Raw genomic sequence first — 6,852 nt, 5'->3', positions numbered from 1 at the left:
CAATTTATAAGGCTAATCCAGGTGGCACTGGTGGTGAAGAACCTGCCTGCCAATGCAGGAGACATAAGAGATGAAGGTCGGATCCCTGGGTCAGGAAAATCCCCTGGAGAAGGAAACGGCAACCCACTCCAGAGAATTCCATGGACAGAGGAGCCTGGCAGGCTACAGTCCATAGAGTCTCAAAGAGACACAACTGAAGTGATTTAGGAAACATGAATTAACAAACATAAAAAGAAAAATCAACAGTAATATAATAATACTAGAGGACTTTAACACCCTACTTGCATCAATGGACAAGATCATCCACATAGAAAATGAATGAGGAAACACTGGCCTTAAAAATACATTAGACCAAGTGGACTTAATCAGTATTTATAGAGCATTCCATTCAAAAGCAGAAGAATACACACACATGCTTTTCAAATGCACATGGAACATTCTCCAGGATAGACCACATGCTAGCCCACAAAATAAGCCTGAATAAATTTAAGAAAATTGAAATTATATCAAGCATCTTTTCCAACCACAGTACCATGAGGCTAGAAATCAACTATAGGAAACAAACTGGAAAAACCACAATATGGGGAGGCTAAACAATATATTAAACAACCAGTGGATCACTGAAGGAATGTATAACTGAATCACTTTGCTGTACAGAAGAAATTAACACATTGTAAATCAAGTACACTTCAATTAAACAACAACAAAATATGCTGATTAAAGAAATCAAAGGTCACACAAACAGGCAAAGAGATAAACCATGTTCCTGGACTGGAAGAAACAATATAGTCAAAATGACTATACTACCCTAAGTCAATCTACAGAATCAATGCAAGCCGCTTCAAGTTACCAATGGCATTTTTTACAGAAATAGAACAAAATAAATCTTAAGATTTGTATGGAGACACAAAAGACCCCAAATGGCCAAAGCATCTTGAAAAAGAAAAAAGGAGCTGGAGGAATCATGCTCCCTGGCTTCTGACTATACCACAAAGCCATAGTCCCCAAAACAGTATGGTATTGACACAAAAATAGACAGATCAATGGAGCAGGCTAGAAAGACCAGAAATAAACCCATGAACCTATGGTCAATTAACCTATGACAAAAAAGACTATACAGTGGAGGAAAGATAATCTCTTCAATAAATGGTGCTGGGAAAACTGGACAGCTACATGTTAAAAAATGAAATTATAACATTCTCTAACACCTTACACAAAAACAAAATGGATTAAAAACCTAAATGTGAAACTGGACAGTACAAAATTCTTAGAGGAAAACACATAGGCTGAACACTGACATAAATTGCAGCAGTTATCTTTTTCAATCTGTCTCCCAGAGTAATGGAAATTAAAAAAAAAAAAAATAAACATATGGGACCTAGTTCAGCTCAAAAGCTTTCACACAGCAAGTTCAGTTCAGCTTGGTCACTCAGTCATGTACAACTCTTCACGACCCCATGAACTGCAGCATGCCAGGCTTCCCTGTCCATCACCAACTCCCTGAGATTATTCAAACTCATGTCCATTGAGTCAGTGATGCCATCCAACCATCACATCCTCTGTCATCATCTTCTCTTCCTGCACCTTCAATCATTCCCACCATCAGGGTCTTTTCAAATGAGTCAATTCTTCACATCAGGTGGCCAAAGTATTGGAGTTTCAGCTTCAGGATCAGTCCTTCCAATGAACACTCAGGACTGACCTCATTGAGGATGGACGGGTTGGATCTCCTTGAAGTCCAGGCGACTCTCAAGAGTATTCTCCAACATCACAGTTCAAAGCATCAATTCTTCAGTGCTCAGCTTTCTTTATAGTCCAACTCTCACATCCATACATAACCACTGGAAAAACCAAAGCTTTGACAAGATGGACCTTTGTTGGCAAAGCAATGTTTCTGCATTTTAATATGCTATCTAGGTTGGTCATAACTTTTCTTCCAAGGAGCAAGCATCTTTTACTTTCATGGCTGCAGTCACCATCTGATGTGATTTTGGAACCCAAAAAAATGAAGTCTCTCACTGTTTCCATTGTTTCCCCGTCTATTTGGCATGAAGTGATGGGACCAGATGCCATGATCTTCGTTTTCTGAATGCTGAGTTTTAAGCCAACTTTTTCACTCTCCTGTTTCACTTTCATCAAGAGGCTCTTTAGTTCGTCTTCCCTTTCTGCTGTAAGGGTGGTGTCATCTGCATATCTGAGGTTATTGATATTTGTCCCAGCAATCTTGATTCCAGCTTGTGCTGCTTCCAGCCCAGCGTTTCTCATGATGTACTCTGCATAGAAGCTAAATAAGCAGGGTGACAATATACAGCCTTGACGTACCCCTTTCCTGATTTAGAACCAGTCTGTTGTTCCATGTCTAGTTCCAACTGTTGCTTCTTGACCTGCATACAGATCTCTCAGGAGGCAGGTCAGGTGGTCTGGTATTCCCATCTCGTGAAGAATTTTCCAGTTTGTTGTGATCCACACAGTCAAAGGTTTTGGCATAGTCAATAAAGCAGATTTTTTCTGGAACTCTCTCATTTTTTCCATGATCCAGTGGATGCTGGCAATTTGATCTTTGGTTCCTCTGCCTTTTCTAAATCCAGCTTGAACATATGGAAGTTCACGGTTCACATACTGTTAAAGCCTGGCTTGGAGGATTTTGAACATTACTTTGCCAGCATGTGAGATGAATGCAATTGTGCAGTAGTTTAAACGTTCTTTGGCATTGCCTTTCTTTGGGATTGGAATGAAAACTGACCTTTTCCAGTCCTGTGACCACTGCTGAGTTTTCCAAATTTGCTGGCATAGTAAGTGCAGCACTTTCACAGCATCATCTTTTAGGATTTGAAATTGCTCAACTCGAATTCCATCACCTCCACTACCTTTGTTTGTTTGTAGTGATGCTTCCTAAGGCCCACTTGACTTCACATTCCAGGATGTCTGGCTCTAGGTGAGTGATCATACCATTGTGATTATCTGGGTCATGAAGATCTTTTTTGTGTAATTCTTCTGTGTATTCTTGCCACCTCTTCTTAATATCTTCTGCTTCTGTTAGGTCCATACCATTTCTGTCTTTTATTGTGCCCATCTTTGCATGAAATGTTCCCTTGGTATGTCTAATTTTCTTGAAGAGATCTCTAGTCTTTCCTATTCTATTATTTTCCTCTATTTCTTTGCACTGATCACTGAGGAAGGCTGTCTTATCTCTCCTTGCTATCTTTGGAACTCTGCATTCAAATGGGTCTATCTTTCTTTTGCCTTTTGCTTCTCTTCTTTTCTCAGCTATTTGTAAGTCCTCCTCAGACAACGATTTTGCCTTCTTGCATTTCTTTTTCTTGCACAGCAATGGAAACCATAAACAAGCTAAAAGACAAAATATGGAATGGGAAAAATATTTGCAATTGATGTAACAAGGAATTAATTTCCAAAATATATAAAAGGCTAGTTCAATATCAAAAAACAAACAAACAACTTGATCAAAAAAAAAAAAGGGCAGATGGCCTAAATAAACATTTCTTCAAAAAAGATATAGATGGAACAGGCATATGAAAATAGTTCAACATCACTAATTATTACAGAAATGCAAATCAAAACTACAATGAGGAATCATCTCACACCAGTCAGAATGACCATCATCAAAATGCCTACAAATAATAAATTACTGGAGAGGATGTGGAGAAAAGAGAATCCTTGTATACCATTGCTGGGAATGTAAATTGCTGCAGTCACTATGGAGAAAGCATGGAAGTTCTCTAAAAAACTTAAAGTTACCATATGATCCAGCAATCCCACTCCTGGGCATTTATTGGGAAATATAAGAACTATTTCAAAAAGATACATGCACCTCAATGTTCACAGCAGCAATATTTTCAATAGCCAAGACATGGAAGCAACCTAGATGTTCATCCACAGATGAATGCATAAAAATGATATGATACATACATACACATATACACACTGGACTATTACTTGGCTACAAAAAAAAAAAAAAAAAAAGAATGAAATAATGCCATTTGCAACATGGATTTTTTATTTTCCTTTTTGGGTGGAGAGAGGCATACCGCATAGCTTGTACAATGTTAGTTCCCCAACCAGGGATCAAACCCAGGCCCACAGCAGTGAAAGCACAGAGCGCTAACCACTGGACCACCAGAGAATTCCCTGTGACAACATGGATAAACATAGAGATTATCATACTAAGTGAAGTCAGACAAGCATCTTATGATATCACTTATATGTAAACTCTAAAAAATGATACATATGAGCTTATTTACAAAACAGACTTACAGACGTAGCAAACTTATGGTTACCAAAGGGGAAAGGGATAATGGGATTAACAGATACACTCACTATATAGAAAATAAACAACAAGGACAGGGAGCTACATTCAGTATCTTGCAATAACCTACTATGTGATGGAAAAAGTATATCTATGTGTGTGTGTATACCTACTGAATCACTTTGCTGTACACCTGAAACTAATGCAACATTGTAAATGAATGATACTCAAGTTTAAAAAAAAAAGAAAAAAAAATACCCTGATCTCACTCTCCACACTGCATTACCTGAACCAACTGGAAGCCACAGGGCAAGGTGCCATTGATTTGGTCTACACAAGGCACCACCAGTCACACAACAGGGCAGGCAGAGGGAGGAATGAGTCTGGGGCACAAAGAGAAGACAGCCAGCCCATGTATTAAAGGGATTTGGACTTAATTTTCTTGAAGGGGGAATCTGAGACATTGGCAACTGAAATATCCATGGAGGGTGGAGACACTTGAATGTTAATATTATTCCAAAAAAGACTTCAATTCTTTTACTTCATTTATTTTTTTCTTAAATGATAGTCTATGATAAATTTGGGTAAATGAACCCAATGAAAATTATGTCATTAGTTCATTAATAAGTCACGGAAGTGATTTTTCTCAAGGCATACCAGATTTTCTGCTGAAATACTTGGAATATTGCTGGTGCATATAATGTTTGGATATCATGGGGCAGAAGACAGGCTTAGATGGTGAACACATGGCCAAATTCTCAGAAATCAGTGAAAATTAATACTTCGACCCCAAGCGGCATTGCTCCTAAGCTAGTTCTGAAAAGAAATAAAAATTTGATAAGTGGGCTAACCACCAGAGTTCTTTCTCCACAGAACTGGAATACCATGACCATGTTCATAAGTCGGTATGGAAGGCCCCCCTTTTTTTTAAAGACATTAAGTTTTTCTGTTCTCTTTTTATATTATATAACTATTCACTAAGTATGTTTCCTATGAAAATTAAGCAACCTGAAAGTTATAAACACATTTCTTAAAATTTGGTAACCAGCCAACACAGGCCTGCAGAGTCTTCGTGAACCTAGGCTCCATCAGCCTCTTCCACACTCCATCCAGCTGGCCCCAAAATTGGGTCCTGCTTCCCAGAGAAAGGGAATTTCATTAGGTCTACTGCCCAATCACCATTCTGCATCCTGTGAGGCTCCATTTAGTACTCAAGAGCCAGGACTTATTTTTGCAGTGGAATTAACCGAAAGACTTTGGTGCTGACCTGGGGAATGCCAGTTCCACTTAACTGCTTCCTGTCTTCATCTCAAGTCAATCCTCTGATCAAAAGCTCACTCTGTACTCAGCACAGCTCCATTTTACTTAGAGTTGGTAGTGCAAAGATGATTATTCCCAGCTCAACATAGTGTACTCTATATGTCACTCATAGATAATCATAGCTACAAATTATCATCCAAACAGTTCCTGTTTTTCTCTCCCAAACCCAGGAGACGTATGCTTGTAAAAGCTGCATGGGCATTTTAACTTTCCAAGCATGATTAATGCCTGGTGATCTAAAGACTTACACACACCAGACTGAAATAGAGATTCTCTATTTAACGGCTCCAGGAGGGTCACCCCAGCCGAAGGTGGCAGTGCAGCCAGAGGTCTACAGACAGCCAAGGAGCTGTTACTTCACAAGCCCAAAGACACTAACATGCATCTTGCAAGTCCTGCCATTTAGGAAAACTTGGAGTGATGTCTCAGTACTGAGATTAATAGTGAACCGACACGGAGCCACTCTTAAGAACCAAAGTCAGTTCACAACATGGTAATAAAAGCCACTCAGGTGCTTCTCTGGTGGTCTAGTGGTTAAGAATCCGCCTGCCAGTGCAGAGGATGTGGGTTCGAGCCCTGGTCCGGGAAGATCCCACACGCGGCAGAGCAACTGATCCAGCGCTCTACAGCACACAACTACTGCAGCCCATGCACCTAGAGCCCACGCTTGGCAACAGAGAAGCCACCCAATGAGAAGTCCATGCACTGCAACTAGTGAAAATCCCACACAGCAACGGAGACCTAGTGCAGCCAAAAATAAATAAAAACACATAAATCTTTAGAAAAAGACAAGCCATTCAAAGCTATCCATATTCAACACTCAGTCGTCCTCTGGATGTCTCGGTGCCTCAATCAAATGCCCAAAAGCTGCTCCCTGGGAGGTCTGCAGTTCCCCTCCTTGTTGCCTCTTGTCAGTAAGACAGGTGAGCAGGGAAGCCGAGATGCCCCCAAGTAAGAAGCAATATCAGGGCTTCCCAGGCAGCACTAGGGGCAAAGACCCTGCCTGCTAACACAGGAGACATAAGGGACTCAGGTTCGATCCCTGGGTCAGGAAGATCCCCTGGAGGAGAGCATGGCAACCCATTCCAGTATTCTTGCTTGGAGGATCCCCAGGTACAGAGAAGCCTGGTGGGCTACAGTTCATAGGATTGCAGAGAGTCAGACACAACTGAGACAACTTATCACACACACACACACAAAGCTGTTTTCTGACCTTTGACAGGCTGATTTCTCTCCACTCCTCAAAAATACAGTTTTCTGAGAGAAAA

This window comes from Ovis canadensis, chromosome 3 (genome assembly GCF_042477335.2).
Source record: "Ovis canadensis isolate MfBH-ARS-UI-01 breed Bighorn chromosome 3, ARS-UI_OviCan_v2, whole genome shotgun sequence".
Lineage (NCBI taxonomy): Eukaryota > Metazoa > Chordata > Mammalia > Artiodactyla > Bovidae > Ovis > Ovis canadensis.
Note: the sequence above shows the minus strand (reverse complement) of the source record.